Below are 17,731 nucleotides of genomic sequence, written 5' to 3'. Positions count from 1 at the left end.
AGCCATCACGCGACTGCCATCAATAATGCGCTCGATTGATTTGTTTGTATCTACACATAATCGGCACCGGTCAACCACATCTTGATTTAACACTTGTTTGCGATAATTCCTGGTGGTGAAAAGCTTGTCCTGTATCGCAATGACGAATCCTTCCGTCTCTGGATACAGAACACCCTTTTTTAGCCAAATATTAGATGCCTCACTGTTCACTTCATTTTGATCTAACATGTTGGGGTGCACGCCATGGATGGCTTTCTGCCTCCATTGTATTTTTGATTTCTCTATGCTTTCTGCCCTGATATTCAAGGCCGCATCTGAGGACAAATTTAAGGGCGTGTAGTCAAGATCAGCTTGACAGATGTTACTGTAAAGCGCAACATTTCTTTTTCTGTTAAAGTAGTCCTTCAACTATGTAACTTGTGACTCACACAGTTTTTTGACATCTAAAATACCCCTGCCCCCGATATGTCGTGGTAGAACTACCTTTTCAATCGCTAGATTTTTAACGTGCATTCGGTGCTTCGTCATTTCTACGCGGACGATTCTGCCTAACAATTCATGGACAGTGTTAGACCGTTTGATGAGCCCAAAGGAGTACCTAAGGACAGGGATGGCTTATGTGTTAATTGCCCTAATTTTGTTTGCCGCTTTGAGAAAACTCTTCATAGTCTATCTGAGTCTCGTAGTAAAGGTAGTCGTTAGGCTTGTTTTAACTATAGTATACTGAATACCATTCGATTCAAGAATACCCAGATCTTTATATGATTCGCCTGCAGCCATTACCTCGATGTCATTTTCGAACTCGTTCTGTAACTCTGCCGTCCCTAATTCCCCTCTGACTAAATGTACTGTTCTGCATTTCTCTAGTCCGAACTTAATGTGGAAGTCATTGGAAAACTGCTTTGTGACATCGATCACCTGCTGCAATTTCTGGGCTGAACTAGCGTACAGCATCCGGTCATCCATTACAGAAGATGGGTCACTTGATGACCATATTTATTATCATGAATTCTAAACCCATGAGACATGCTGTTTCGTGTTTTGCTCAATGGGCTCAACGCTAAATAGAACCATCGTGCTGCACTGAAGGAGTCTCCTTAAAATATACACGTCGTAAAGCGTATTGGTTTAGTTATCCTTGGTTGTCCATGATCAAAATACTTGATTCTTGTATCCCAGAGCCTCCTCGCATGACTTAAAAAGTAAATAATGCGTGGGCAGATTTTGTAAAATTTTAAGACTTCAAGCAAATAGTCATGCGGGACGGAAGGAAACGCTTACTTGTAGTCAATGTATGCCATGTGTAAGTTGCTCTGATGCTTACGAGTCTTGAGTCATGGCAACAGCATCTATAATAACTAGATATTTACAGCCTCGCGAGTTTTTACAACATCCTTTTTGTTCTTCTTTAAGGATGTCATTCTCTTCGCAATGAGAATATACCTTATCTTCAATGTTAGCCGTAAGACATTTATAAATTGTTGGAAGACATGCTATCGGTCGAAATCCAGATGGATTTTAAACATCTGCTTTTATAGGTAACATATACGTAGTACTCGAGAGCATAAAACCTAGCAACAGATCTGGGTGTTCAATGATCTTCTGAAAACACCTTGTCAACGCAAGATGCACAATCGTCAGGCACTTGTACCAGAAGTTGTGCACCATGTCCGCACCTGAAGCTTTCCAATTACTTTCGCTTTTTAAGACCGCTGAAACATCTAAAGCTGTGATTCAGCTTTAGATCTAAATTTATTCATGTTTCCCCAAACACCCGACCAGTAGTTAGTCATATCTTCTAATTGAGGGACTCCGGTGTGTTGCTGGTTATTTTGCTTTATACTCATTTCACGATAGAACCTTCTTTTGTCTGTCTGAAAGTTTGAATTTTGTTGCCTTCGTGCACTACTTTTCTTGTACCGACGCATTGTGGCAGTAAGAACATCAAGTTTCTGCCGTTGGGAGTCTATAATCTCATTTTCATGCCTAGTTTTTCGGCCAAACGTTCTAAGGGTTGCCCCAGCTGTACAGTATACAAGAGTTTGCACCTCTAACGCGATTTGTGTTGCGTTCAAATACGTAGGTAAAACCGTGCTGTTGAGGTGTTCTATGAGTGCACGCAGATCACTTGTGATGTTCATTTTGGGCAGAGAATTCCTATTTTTGGTTCTACCTATCTGAACTCTAGTAAAGCATGACCAAAATTTCCTTCAAGGTGCTGTAGTTTTCCGGGATTTCGCTATATACATAATCGTTATTAATATCCGGATGTGGTTCTAGTGGATCCGGTACATGATGTTTATCATCCCTAGTACCTATGCATTCAGCTTCAATCAAGTATTCGTTGTCCACATCTTCCAAGCAATCTGTTTACATATATTAAGCGTTTCTGATCTTCCTGATTTTGCTAATTTATTTTTGCGGCTAGTTCAGGGTATTTAAGTAAGAAGAGTCTATGATTATCTCGCCACACACTTTGCCCCCATTTCTCTGCCAAAAAATAAAAGCGCATAACACCTCTGTTTATATGGTAAGTCCATTTTCGTCGTTTTTTGGTTGCTGAACCTCTGCTGCTGTCTCTGGTTGTATAAGGCCATCCAGCTCTGGAGGATGTGGTGGTGTTGGATCATCAATAGGTTCAGGAAGAACATCAATTGCTACTGCTTGATCGTATAACGCGACTTCCTCTGAATGATGTTCATCGCCGTCGTTTTTCCACGCCAAATCAACCTGTCGTTTAATCTTCATTGCTTGGTATTCTGTCACGTGAAGATTAGTCCTGATGTCCTTCACCTTAGCGATAAGATCTCTTAGTGCGATTTTTTGTATATTAGGATTCTTTGCAGCAAATTTCGTTTTTAAGTTGTATCCTTTTTCCATTTTCGTTTCAAACTTTGCACTTTCGTAATAGAGACGCACCAATTCCTCTTTCATTGTTGTATCCCAATTGATGCTCTCCCACGGTATTTCTGTCGAGGTGTTTGGCTGCAAATAGCTAACGCGAGCCAAAGCATCCTCAGCAGGCACAGTTGATGTTCCACTGCTTACCGTTTGTTGCAGATATTCTTACTGGACAGCTGTTGATTAGTGAGATCTGCCTGACCATCTCGCAGCTCACCATCGCCACCGTCCCGCATGCTGTGGCTCCAGGGGCGCCGCGACGATCCTCGGGAAGCGACAAGCGTTTCAAAATCTTTAATTTACTCTCCATTTTTCATTTATGTGTTTTGGTGTTCTACTTAGTCCCTCTCCTCTTCGTTATCAGCCTATCTGGCATGGGAAACCCACGTGGCAGATCAATCTCTCTAGCAATCACCCCAAGTGAAGATCCTCACAAAGTCGTGATGTGAAGTTCCCCACTTAGGTCCATTAGTATCGAAGGCTTTTTGTTTCAGGTGTCATTCACTCGACTATCACTTTTTAAATTAACTTTTCGCCGCCATACTTGTCTGTTCTGGCATACTTTGTTAGCTTCTTTCATGTCCATGCATTTCTTTCATGCAAGGTCTCGTGTTTCTGTGGCTTCTTATGTCTTTTATAACTAGGGTCTCATTGACACATTCTAACCATCCGCGGTCTGCCTATGTGCTCGCTGCCATTTATGTACTTTACCATGATACAATTTTTTCGTTCGTCCCTCATTTGGAATTCTCTCAACATGTCCGAACTGTCTTAACCGATTTCTTTTCCATGTGTCAACTAGTGTCTCTTCTGCACCATCATTTTTGAGAATTACCTTGTTACTCACTTTGTCCATCAGATTTTTCCCGCATATCATGCGCAAGAATCTCATGTCAATCGCGTTAAATTTACTTTTATCTTTTTCTTGAAAAGTCCATGTCTCGCCACCGTATAGTACAGTCAATACAAATATAGAATAATGTACTGCCATTTTATCTTTATTTGATACATTTTTAAGTCTAATAAGGGTCCCTACTCTACCAATAACCTTCTTACCAAAAACCTTCTTATCAACTTGTTCAAACCTCTCATCATTTAACACAATGTTGCATATTGTTTTCTCATTCTTTCTTTCGAACAATGTAGTGTTTGCTTTATTTGCGTTAATGCTGAGGCCCATGCTCTTCATGATTGCATTCGTCGAAAAGAGGCAATCTTAAACACTTGTTCATGAATAATATAAATAGCCATGAAGACATAACCCATCCTTGTCTAACACCTTGCATAATTTCGAAACAGTCACTCAATTTACCAATTACCCTTACACTCGCTTTAGTACTCGTATATATTGTTTTTATAGCTTGTAGGAGCCACCCATTGACTCCGTACTTTTTCAGGTCTCCCTAAAGTTTACTTTTATCTACATTGTGAAAATCATTTTCTAGGTCAACAATGTACAGAAAACTTTTTCCTACTCTCAAATTTTTTTTCTGTGACTTTCCTTAAGCTAAATATTTGATCCGTATATAATCTTCCTGGCATAAACCCACTTTGGACTTCCCAAATATTTTCTTATGTTATTTTATTACCTTAAAAATAGGTATTTTTGAATATATTTTACTTTGGTACTTGATAAACTGATCCCTCTGTAATTATTGCAGTCGCCTTTATCTCCCTTTCTTTTGTATATTGGTACGATAATCGTTTTTTTCCAAACATCTGGGACTTCTCCCATCTCGATACATAAATGTATCAATTCAAACAGACTATGTGGTATGTACTCGCTACCGTGTTAAGAATTTATGTGTTAATACTGCCTACCTGAGAAGCCTTACCGTTTTTTGAATTTCCTAATAATACCCCTAAATTCAGTGACAGTGACTTTCTTAATTGAGTTTTTTAACTCATTTTGCTCTACATAGCAGTTGTGGTAACTTATAGCTTCATCTCCAAATAGTCTCCTAAAATAGTCTCTCAAAGCATCTAGTATCCCGTCTGCATCATCTGGCATTTCCCCTTTACTATTTCTCATGCTGAAAAATTCTGTATTTTTATTTTCCTTAATTTTTTATACAGCAGTTTCTTGCATCCTTCGAAGTTATTTTGTATTTTCTTCTCTTCTTCTGCTCTAATTTTATATTTACTTCCCTTAACTAGTCGTTTGAGTATTCTCTTATTGCATCTGTAATCATTTTTACATCTATTTATTTCCTCATCGCTAAGACATGCGACGTTCAAAGCTCTCCTGTACGCTTGATGTTTTCCCTTTTGAGCAGCCTGAGTTTCATCATTCCATCATACATCACCAGACATTCTTCCTATAACAACACAGTGGGCTAGGGGACCCGGTTACGTGGCCAAAAGTAGGAAAGAACATTAAAATGTACAAAAATGAATTGCAAGGTCAGTTATATATGGTTTTCGAGGGTGCTGATTCCGAATCTGACATCAATATTTAAAAAACAAAATGGCGGATCCAATATGGCGGACGAGTATTTAAAAAATACTTGTATCTACTTGAAACGTGGTACCTACGGGTTTTCGAGGGCGCTGATTACATTCATAATAAGTTATCTACCACAAGGGTTTTTTAATTTTTATTTGTTTTTAATTTAATTTTATTATGTTTATGCTCTCTTATTTATTATTTTTATTCTAATTTTTAATTACCAGAACTGTAGTATTTTGGGTGCTTTCTGTGTGAGTTTCCCTAGCCTCCCAAGTTAAATTCCTTCTTCATCATCCGATAATTGTGTATCACCTAAAGTATCAAATGTTTGATGGATACCAAATATCTGCTCCACATGATTTGGATTCCAAATGTATACTTTGATACACTTGCTTATAAAGTGAATTTTCAAACAAAAACGCAAGAGCTTCTTGTGCTGTTTTTTTTCTTAGTGAAATAGATTGTTCACTTAATAATTTCCTAATTTTTCTTGGGGTTTCTGAATTTTCTAAAACAATATCGCAAAAAGAAAACAAATCTCTATTTTAAGATTGTTTCGCTGCGTAACGACAAGCCATAATTAACCTTAGGGGATCATGTTTCAGCTCATCACTGATTTTAGAAATTTCTCGACCTTTTGAGCGATCAGATTTTTCAGAAAAATTAAGCGATGGCTGGCCGAAATGTGAAGAGAAAGCAGAATCTTGTACTACAATAAAAGGAAAAGAAAAATTTGAATTTAACCATTCAGCATTATTAAATTCAAATCTTGCTGAAAATTTTTGCGCAGCTTGAAATTTTGTATCACGTTTAGATTTCAAAACTCGCATTTTCTTCATTAAAGATTTTATGTCTTGAGTCTGGGATATTTTCAATACTTAAATTCAGTTTCGATACAATGTAATGAATCGTTCAATCCAAAGTATTACTCATTAGAAAGTCAATAATTTCTCTTTTCTTAAATTTCGACATTATATACAATATAATCAAATCGAGGAGAGAAAAAAGGTAGCGAAAAGAAAAAGTAAAAACTTGTAACTTTGGATAAGCTTTCGAAGCAAAGTGAACACTGGAAAACAAGGGAAAAGCACAGTGAAACATGAGACGTGTGCGTGATTTCGTATGTGGCGGCTCGCTGCAGGCAGGTCAGTTCTTGGCGCTCGCGCGCTGACTATATTACTTGCGATAAGGAAAAAAGAAGCATTTAAAAAAAACGGATACATAACTATCTTAAATCTTTGAACGAAAAACACATTAAGGATTTTTAAAACATTTTTAACTTTGCATGTCTGTCAGCGGAGTAGTATTTTATTAATTAAACTATTATTTATGTGTAAGATACCCTAATTATCACTGATTGCAATTACCTGGTTTTTTTGTACAAATTCGAAAGTTTGAAAATTGGATTTTTGGCCACGGAACCGGGTCGCCTGACCCACAATGAACCGCAGTACCACACACTTCGATATCACATCTAACAATGATATCCCGAAAATTAGCCGATGCGCCCTCTATATCTTTGTTTCTTGTAAGTGCCTTCCAAGCTGCCCCATCTGTGCTTTCGTTTATCTTATTTTGAAAATCTATTTAGTGTGTCCTAGAAGGCGTCTTTTACTTCTCTAGGATCACTATCAACTAGGGCGTAGCACGCTATGATAAATAATTTTCTGATTCCTACTTTCATTCTAACTCACAGCAGCCTGGGAGGTACGAAATCATGATCTCCGAGATGCTGCTTCGCTCCTTCATTTAAAATCAGATCTACTCCTTGTCTACCATGTGATTCACTATCTACTCCTGACCATATTTCAAATCCGCTTTTAAACAGGCAGTTTTTTATGTCTCTACTTTCGCATACTTGGACAAAAATAGGTTGGAGTTAAATGCGGACAAGTCGAAGGTTATGGTGTTCAGAAAAGGAGAATGGATGTTCATAAAAAATAGAGAGAAAGAGACATAGTTAGAAGGACAAATGTGATGAGGGTCTTATTTTATGGAGTGGTGATGCTGGGGTGGAAGGTCTTTGAGCAGGTGGATAGGATACAGGAGAGGTATGTAAATTGGACACTGAAGTTGGCAAGCAATACGCTGAACTATATTGTCAGTTAGGAGACAGGAAGAACGAGTTCAGGGATTATAACGGAGAATCCACCGTGAAAATATTAGGGGACACTTTTAGAAGAGCGGGAAATAAGCTGGTTAGGGAGTGTTGATGGGAAAATGAGAACAGACGTGGGTGTGGGAAGACGGAGGTGGAAAGGGAAAGGTGTTTTAGAAAGAATGGATTGCAGATGGACGAATACAGAAGGATGCACGAGCAAGGAAAGTGGGTATATTAGGAGGTTCAGAAAAAAGGCATAGAGAGATAGAAGGAAGCAGAAGAGGAGAGAATAAGAGAGTTTAGGCTTAGCGTGAACTATATCTGTATTATGCCAAGGGAGAGAGCGCATAATTCGCGTGAGAAAGAAGAGAAAGCAAGTCAGGAACTTATAGGGAGAAAGAGATGCGGGTGCATGAAGGATTATAATAGGTTCTCGCTTTCTACAGAGAAGAAGATGCGTGGATTGTGCAGCAAGGGGATGCAAAAGTAAATAAATAGTAGGCATTAAACGCGGAGGGAGAGGCTGATAATGCGAGGCAATGCCAGAAAGTAGCGACATGCGTGTGAGGCGAGGCGAAGCGAGGAATGCTAGGCTATAAAAGAGAGCAGCTGAGAGATAACGTATTGACGGATGTTAGTTTTTAAGAGGTAGTTGTATGAAAATTCTGTAAAAAATGGAAGTGTAAGCAAGTCAAGTTTTTAAGGTCAGGTGGCCGCAATATATTTTACGATATTTAGTGGCCATTTTTTACACTTCTTAATTGAGCGTGCGGTGCCGTTTGAAACTAATTAACTACCGCTATTTGGATAGTATAGTAGACTCGTATCTAAACACTCACTTTTCTGGGGGCAAAATTTGTAGGGTATAAATTTTTAAAAGGAAACTTGATATACGTAATTAATAAATGGTTATTACGTGAGACTAATATGCACTAAAAGTAAAAAGGAGCATAAATCTATTTGCATAGAGTTCAAAGAAGTTAAAGAGATGAATAATTAAAAATTTCAAGTGAAACAGGGGATGCATCTCCGGCTTCATTTTTTATTACACGAGCAATGACAAATTTTGTTAGATGGTATACAAAGTCAGTAAAAAAGGTGCGCACATACAAAATTCAGAACAAGAGAATAAATTCACCAATTTTTTAAAATTCGGCATAAAAGTTTTTTTTTATTATTCCAATAAGACATTTCCCTTTTGGGGTAGACGTGACTCACTCGGTGAGGAGGTAAGTAATGTGAATGTCTTTTTTAGATTGACGTAGCATTCTCGTGTTAATTATTTAAGTAACACGTTCGTTCCGCAACACTGCTCCGACCCAGGTTGCTGATTAAACTCTCTAGTAATCACCCCAAGTGAAGAGCCTCACAAAGTCTTTATGTGCGGTTTCCCATTCGGGTCCATTATTATCCAAGGTCTTTTGTTTCAGGCGTTATGCACTCTATTGACACTCTTTTTAATAACTATTTGCTCTACACTTTTCTTTCCTGACATACTTTTCTAGCATCCTTTACATCCATGCATGTTTTTTATGCAAACTCTCGTGTTCCTGTGTCTTCTTATGTCTCTTCTAAATAGCGTCTCGTTCTCACATTCTAACCATTCTTTCCGCGGTCTACCTCTGGGCACGCTGACAATGACTAGTTTAGTATCCCGACTGTATCATATATTGTATATCTGTCTGTTCTAGAAGGTTATGATCATTATTGCATTCACAACCTCTCATGAGCGTTGCATCTTTGGCTAGCTTTAGTCTTTCACCTGCAACAACGAAGTTAATTATACTGCGGCCATTCTCTTTAGACGAAGTTTACGTGTGGATCATTTTATGCCTAAACCAAGTATTTGTCATAAACAAGTTCTTTTATAAGCATACGCCAACTAATCTCTCTCCGTTATAATTTGTTCTTGGATCCCCAAAATTACCTAGGACACTTTCTGTATCCTGATCAACTGGGGTGTAGCACGCTATGATAAATAATATTCTGATACCTACTTTAATCCTAACACACAGAAATCGAGGAGATACAGGATCATGATTTCCGAGTTGCTGTTTAGCTTTTTCATTTATAATTATACCTTGTCCTTGTCTACCATGTGATTCACTATCTACTCCTCACCATATTTCAAATCTGGCTTTCAGCAATCCCTTTTCAATGTTTTTACCTTTGCATCCCTTTTTCTTTGTTTCAGTTACAAATGAAATATCTAGTTTCGTCACATGCATAATTTCTCGTAATTTTTTTACCTTATGATCATTCTCCCTTCTAGAATTCCAAATACCTAGTCTCCATTCATTGACTGAAACTTGACCTTTACATTGATCTTGGTTATGCCTTTCGTCTATTAAAGTTCCATTCCATTCTGAGGCTGTTTTATTGTTTGTATTATTCATTGTTTAAATTTTACGCCCAACTACCATCTTTCATGTATAATTCATTGCAAGAGTTTAAATCAGTAATTAAATGTATGGCTTTAACGCCTTCTTTTTTCATAAAAACCATCTCAGCAAAAGCACGTCTCAAATCATTATTTTCTTCGTGCACAATTTGAATATCATCCTATTTTATAACTTTAGGGTCACATGAGTGTTTTTGCACGCAATGTTGACTAATAGCTCTGTAGTATTTTACTGCAACTCTATACAAATGGACTATTATTCATACTTACTTTTACTGTCAATCCATATTAGTCTCAGAGTATGGTATGGTATCTATACGTATTTAGGGGCGCTGAATACAAATCTGATATCATTTTTCCCTCAGCACTTCAGGGGTTTCCCCTGTATGCGGAAAAATCCCGATTAAATCAGCTTTTCTGGTTACAAATTACCCTTGGTATTAAAATGATTTGAGAAAAGGTCAGGCATGATATTTTTATTTATTTTTGTGCGCGGAACTCGTATCTGGGACTAGTTTCCTCCCGGCAAATCAGGGTTTTCCCCTAGACTAGAAGAGATGGTAAGAAAAAAGTAACAAAGAGAAAGAGAAAATCACTCCATAGATTTTACAATGATAAACATTTGCGCAGGACCAAAAAAAAAACTATATAATAAAATTCTAATTCTAGCATGGAAACATAGGCAATATAGAAAAACATAGGCAAGATGTGTTTTCAATGTGACGATCAACAAGAAAAAATGTTGCAGTAGGCTTAGTACCCTCCATACATATCCTGCTGGAGCAACTAGAGCCAATGAAGGATAACTCAGATTGGAGTGACTCCTACCCAAAAATTTTTCAAGATACGATTTTCGTGCCGCCTTTGAGATGAATTTAATACCAGGAGTATTCCATGTATAAAAAAGTTGATTTTCTAGGGAATTTTTCGCATCTACTGTAAAGCCCTGACGGGATAAGGGTAAATATATATATATATCAGATTCGTATTCAATATCCAAGAAATATAAATATATCATACTCTGAACTGTTTTCAGACGATTTTAATAACGAGCGTTATTTCATACCCAACAAAGCTGATTTTCTATGGAATTTTTCGCGTCTAGGGGAAACCCCGATGTGCTGGGGGAAAATTAGACTCAGATTCGTATTCTGCGCATTAAAGTACATAAACTTAAATAACATACAAAGATCTCTTACACAGGCCACTTTTTTGTGGGATTGTAATAATTATTGTGACTTCAAGTTTTATGAGGTTTTTTCAACTATAGTCTTTACAAGAATCAGATTCAAAGGAGTAAGGGCTCATATGTTTCCTTACAAGATGGTCTAAAAATTAAAAATAGTACTAATTAAAAAATAATGGTAAAAAATACAGTTATTTCTTTAGGTATTCATTAGAAGCTTATATGTAGATCTGCGCCTACATACAATATCAGTCTTTCTGTGGGCAGCAGCATGTATGAGATTATGCGCTGCGTATAAGCATAGGGAATATGTCGTACACGGCGCTGTCAGCATATAGGATCATTGAATGGAGGAATCGAGATGGATTTTAAATAAAAATTATTTTTAACATTTTTCCTGTGGTTAAATATTAACACATTTCTATTAGGAAACACTAAAAATTAAAGTTACATAACCTGAATGCATGCTCTGTGGTGCAATAAACACCCACAGTTTTCGCAATTTTTCAAATCAACGTCTGCGAAAACGATCTGAGGAACTTCGGAAAAGAATTTCTATAAGCGGATCACCTACTCAACGGTAGTCAGAACTAGCTGGCAATAGAGAAAGAGAGGCGGCACGGATGATGAGCTTCGTGGAGATTTTTCCGAAGAGTCCGACTTCTGGTCTATAAATTGAAGTGTGTAATGCAGCGAAAACTTTGGTGGATGCAAATCGTAAAACAAGACCAATGGTTGATCATAAGACCAAAAGACAAATGCATGAACTTAGTCCCAAGATAGACCGGGTAAGACAGTGCGTATCCCGAATTCATTGTGTTATTGACTACATAAAATCTGACAGGAATCTCACTGCCGGGGTCTTCCAGTTCACTCGCAAACGACGGTACTTGTTTAAGCATCACCTTGAGCAGGTACTATTTTACAAAATTGGACCCGCTCCCGGAAAATCACAGTAAAGTTTCAACTGTAACCACGTCTCTTAACAGCGAAATAGGTGGAGACGGATGATGCAATGCAACCCAAGGTCGACTGCTTCTGCATTTTTCATGAAAATTATTTTTTAAACTTTTCCTGTGGTTAAAAGTTAACACATTTCTGTTAGGAAATAAATAATGATAACACGTTTCTGTTAGGAAACAAATATTTATTGAAATTCGTGGAGTGCCAAAAATCTAAACGGGAATAAACTTGAGAAAATTCTCACTTGCATCGGTTACATCACTTACTCATAAAATAAAATAAAACATATACTCGTTATATACAGAGCGTTTCTTTTATTTTGAGGCATGGGAATATCTAAAGAAATATGCAACCAACGAAAAATTGTTCGTTTTAAAAACTTTATTTTCGAGGGGGAAAAACTTCTCTATTAAAATTTACTCTATAACCCACCCCATGCAGGCACTGATAATTAGGACACTCCCCTTACCTCTTTCTTTTCATTATCATTGGTTGCGATGTTCTTGTTGGCTCGTACCGAAAATTCCATAACGAACATGATTCATTTTTCGAAGTCAAGGAGAACTATTTCAGGTCTCGATCCATGACAGAAACAGTTATCGAGAATATGAAGTTCCAGTGTATGTAGCACTTCTCATTTCTGACAATTGACTCTATTTTCCTAGGAGCGTTTGGGGGATTTGTGTCAGGGCAAATGTCATAAGAGTGACATAGATGGTGATAAAACACTTAGTGCAGCATTGTGTGTTTGGATGTATGTCGTTTCAGAATTGATCGAGAATGTATTGGCTTAATGTATGGCGACGGTATGCTTAAGTCGAAATGACACCTTCTTGACACGCTAAAATGAAACCCTCCGTGCCCGACTTAATCCCACTTCTTTGTATTCCCTGACCGTTTTAAGAAAAATGTTTCTTCCATTCGCAACTATATGTGCTGAACCCTAGAACAATTATGTCTTTAAAATACTCAAGATTAAGTATTCCGCGACCACCTTGATGGTGTGGGAGGCAAGCATGTTCGTTGCAAATACTTCCTTCCTCAACGACACTTCGGAAAAACAAATCTTTCGAATACTACTTTTATATTTACATTGAAGAGCTTTCTTAATCGATGTTGCATCTTGCATGCAGCTTTGTGGCACTCCCAAGTATGTATGGGTCTCTCTAGCGCCAGGATAACATATAGCTCTTCCATCGACGGAATCAGGTTTTCTCACCACGCAGGTCGATTGTCTGAGTAATCTCATCGTTTAAGATATCTGTACAGATTTTATACAGCTTATTCAGACCAGTTATTGAACTATACTTCTTCAGCTCAAGCAAGTTACCCATCTTCGGGAGGAGCACTATGCGTCTTTCCACCAGCCACTCCGGCATAGTCACTTTCGTCTTTAGGTATGAGATGAAAATGAAGATCGGATTCTGGTGGCTTAAGGGAAACTTCTTCCATCAGAAGGATCTGATAGCATCTGGTCCCGGAGCGGAATAGTTCTTCATGCTTTTCAATACTTTTTTCATCTCGTCGGAACTGAGGGGTGGGCATTCTTCTTCAGGTTTTATGAGGGCATTGCAAAGCTCCTTGTAGCTATTTATGTTCTTTGAGTGTTCTTTCAGTGGATGATGGACTTCGTAGACTTCTCTCCCCTTCTATCTGACCCGCTTCTATCTCATCTCTAAGACTTCTCCTAGAATTAGATAGAACTTGTAATCTGTCAACGATATGTTGCCTGATGGTCAGTAGCTTTGACTTGTTGAGTATGTGATGATGTCTGTCAATGGTTATGGTATACTAAAATGGAAATTACGTGGGATTTTAGAAGTGAGGCATCTCAATGGAGTATTGCACTTTCCCCACTTTTGATGTTAATTTTCAGGCTAAGGGTCTCAGTTGTATGCTCTGCTGCTTTGTAAAGGTAGGTTCCTTTGTCAACCATCTCGTGTTTCCGAACCATTTTTAGCTGATGTTTTCTTCCATTTGCGACGATGTAAGTTGTACCCAGGATAATTCGATTATAAAGACATTGGAGATTTAGAAGTCTTTGTCGGCCTTGACGGTCCATTATAGGCTGTTTTGTTGAATTTTGACTCAATATCGTAGAACTTTTGATGGTAGTGACCTAGAGGAATATTTTTGTTTTTTAATTAAGTTACATTCCTAGCGACCATATGACAAATATAGAGAAAGTATAAAAAGGAAATTTTAAGCTTAAAAATCTATATTGAAGTTAACAATTATTGTAGACAAAATTAGTTTGTCGAATACCACGGGCGTATAGGTATTATATGTGTATTATGTTCTACATATGTTTTTTAATAAATTTTTGTATGCGGATTCCAAACTCAGCCTGTAAATTAAGGTATAACTTGATGATTCTGAGCAAAAGGTGAAGGAAGTTGCTATTTTAATCCTTAAATGAGTGCATTATTTTCATCAAAGCAAAGTTCATCATTTAAGGCCATGTGATGAGTGGGTCACGTGACAAGATTCCTACCCTACCGCGAATTTTTTTATTTTCCAACTTATTATCACAGAGAACGCTACATCGAGTTGGAAATTTGGGGTACTGAAAAAGAAGCACTAAGAATGGCGGGTCTGATTCCAAATTTGTATAATTATAAAAAAAGTTTTTTGTTGTAAATAATTTTTTCTGCTTTTTTCATCATTATTCAATTTTAGTGCCAGACCCACCTTTCTTAGTGCTTTTTATTTATTATCAAATTTTCAACTCGATGTCGGCTTCTGGGATCACTGATTTAAGATCTGAATTAAAAAGATAAAAATTCAAAATGGCAAATACAATATGGTGGACCATAATTGTACAAATTCAACCAGTTTCACTATAAATTGCTTCTCGGGGATTTTCCGGGTCGTTGATTTCAAGTCCGAATTCGAAATATCAAGATTGAAAATGGTAAATCCAATATGGTACATCAAAATTGTAAAAATAAAATCGATTTGACACAAACTTGGTATACGGTGGTTTTTCGAGTCGCTGGTTTACAATCCGAATTAAAAATATAAAAATTCAAAGTAGTGAATACAATATGGCGGACAAGAATTATGAAAACTAAACTGATTTCACTAGAAGTTGTTACTTGGCGGGTTTAGGGGTCACTGTATTTAAAATCCGCATTCTAAATATCGAAATTCAAAATGATGAGTCCAATAGTCGAATCACGATGGTCAAAATAAAACCGGTTTGACGCTTATTTCAAACCCGAATGAAAAATATCAGAATTCAAAATATCGAATGCAATATGGCGGACCATAATTGTAAAAATGAAACCGAGTTTACTAAAAATTGTTACTTGCGGCAAGAAAAATAAAGCCTAAAAAATTGACTGGGGGTACCAATACTTGCAGCATTTCTTCTATTGCTTCTACTAACACTATACTTGGTATAGGTCTGATGCTAATAGCAGTATAATGTCAGGTGATAAGTTCAACAAATTAATGTCCGCAGTTGGTTGGACAATGTAAAATTCCTTCCAGAACTGCAACATCAGCTGGAGGTTAATAATCGGAGGTTTGAGGTCACCGAACTACCTGAGAAGGAGAAGGAAGGCTTGCAAAATCCTTTGTTCCTAATCTCCACCACTCTGAATGTCAAATTTTCTTCACCTGAAATCTTAAGTGCTCTGCGTATATATCCTGAAATCCACTGTGAGGATTTAAAACGCGGCAATACTAAACGTTGAAGCTGTGGCAACGTTAGTGATTTTGGATAATGCTGATACAGAATCCTTACAGAGGTCGAAATCAATTGTAGTGCAATTTTCAATCAACTAATCAAGGGCTGAGATGACATCGGCGATGAGAAAGAAAAAAGCTTTGTATTTAACTGATATTTGTAATAACCTTCCAAGATCTCGTGTCTACGCTAATGATTACCTGACATCGACTACATGTAACCTTTTTAAAAAAGGTGCAAAAGAAAGAAAAAGAGCATTCATGTAAATAGTATGTATGGCAGAGTGATGGCATTGTCTTTGTCAGGCGTAAAGTCAAAGATCGAGTACAAAGGATACGTGGTGTAGACGATCTTACACTAATTACTGCGTAACTACCTAAAAATTTCTTCTCAAACCACTATGAGTGATCCTGACAGTGTAAGGTGTGAAGGGCTTGGCCAGTTTAAGTGTTCAGATCTAAAGATCTGTCTTGTTAATTTCAACTCACTTAAATCGCACATTGACTTACTGCGTGCTTACTTATATAAAAATGCTTATCATATTATTCCCATAAGTGAAACATGACTTTCTTCTCAAACCAATGACAATATGGTTGTGTTCAACGGTTACACACCTATAAGAAATTACAGAGATGGTAGAGGGGTGGTGGTGTGGCTGCTTATATTATTAACGGTCTCTCTTCTAAGGTTCCCTCTGAAATATTTAATAAACCTGAGTATATAATCATTGATATCACTAGCCACGGGGTTTCTCTCTCATTTTTTGTTATTTGAATCCTCTTCCTTTAAATTCGATCATACGTATAAAAACATAGTCATTATGGAGATTTTAACTTTGATTCAACGAAAAACTCTCAGGGTTCGTCTTATATTACAGAATTTTTTGAATCATTTAATCTGTTTATTGTACCGTATAATGCTATCCACCATACTGTAACCTCTGACACATAGCTTGACTTATGTATTGTTGATGAAGAAGGAAATGTATCGTCTAGCTACCAATAGGTGGTGGCTTTTTCGGTAGGTTAATTTTTGCAGTTTTCTAAGCATTCGGAAAGTAATAAAGCAAATGATATAGATTAAAAATGTAAGTAATTTGAACAAATACCTTTTAGGCATATTTTTCAGCAAAATATTCTCAATTTTTTGTTATAATTCATAGTGATCTACAAGTACTTTCGTATTTTTAAAATTGGATACAACTAAGCCATTTTTACCTTGTAGAGTTGGAATTTTGTTGATATTATTTTTCCTCACAACACATTTATCTATTTTTCATACGGAATTGTCCCTAACAATAAGAGTCACTAATTTATCAACCCAATTGCGATTGTAAAATTTTGTCATGTCTTTTTTTATTTTGTTAGCTACTTTATTCTATATTTTTCTAATTTCATAGCTGCATGTCCTTTGATAGACTTTATGCAAGGCATTCCTATCTTTTTAAAGTTTCTTTATAAAAAATGGCAAGTTAATATGAAAGTTATAAAATTTTATAGCTCTGTAAGAAAGGTATAGCTATGTCTGCGGCATCTTTAATGACACTTCTAAGCTGATCAACATTCTTATTTATATATAAGCTCTGTAATTATTTCCGATCTCTCGGAAGGATGCGATAGTCCTATTTTTTGCGAAAATCGCGATAAATTTAGACATTTTTTTTTGTTGGACAACAAGTGTCTGAAAGCAGTCGGGGTCCTTTTTTTTGTTCCTGACCGCTCATGCCTTCCTTGGACCTGTGGTTCTGAACCCTTGGCTAGACACCTGGCACGTCCCTCGGCTAGTGCCGTATTTCTCTCAGTGAAGTACCCAGGTCTTTCTATATTTTCGGAAAAATGGCCGCCATTTTGTTATTGTAAAAACTTGTTAAAAGTTTTCGGTTGATTTCAAAATAAGATGATAAATTCTATGGAACTCGAAACGATAACGATATTTATCTTAATGAAGAGAAAAAATTGTGTTCTCTTTTAGAGAAAGCATAAAATTCAAATACGCGTAACTTCATTAGTAGGTTAGAAGCTTCTAAAAAATTTTAA

The 17,731-nt window shown here is 37.0% G+C and overlaps 1 protein-coding gene across 5 annotated transcripts in view; it reads left to right on the top strand.

The window, feature by feature from the left end:
* The window catches only part of LOC117172735 (zinc finger protein ztf-16), a 202,389-nt gene that overhangs the window by 67,996 nt on the left and 116,662 nt on the right, over positions 1-17,731 (top strand). The gene's annotated exons all lie outside the window — the stretch shown is intronic.

This window comes from Belonocnema kinseyi, chromosome 5 (genome assembly GCF_010883055.1).
Source record: "Belonocnema kinseyi isolate 2016_QV_RU_SX_M_011 chromosome 5, B_treatae_v1, whole genome shotgun sequence".
Taxonomy (NCBI): domain Eukaryota; kingdom Metazoa; phylum Arthropoda; class Insecta; order Hymenoptera; family Cynipidae; genus Belonocnema; species Belonocnema kinseyi.
This window is presented reverse-complemented; position numbering and strand designations above follow the sequence as displayed.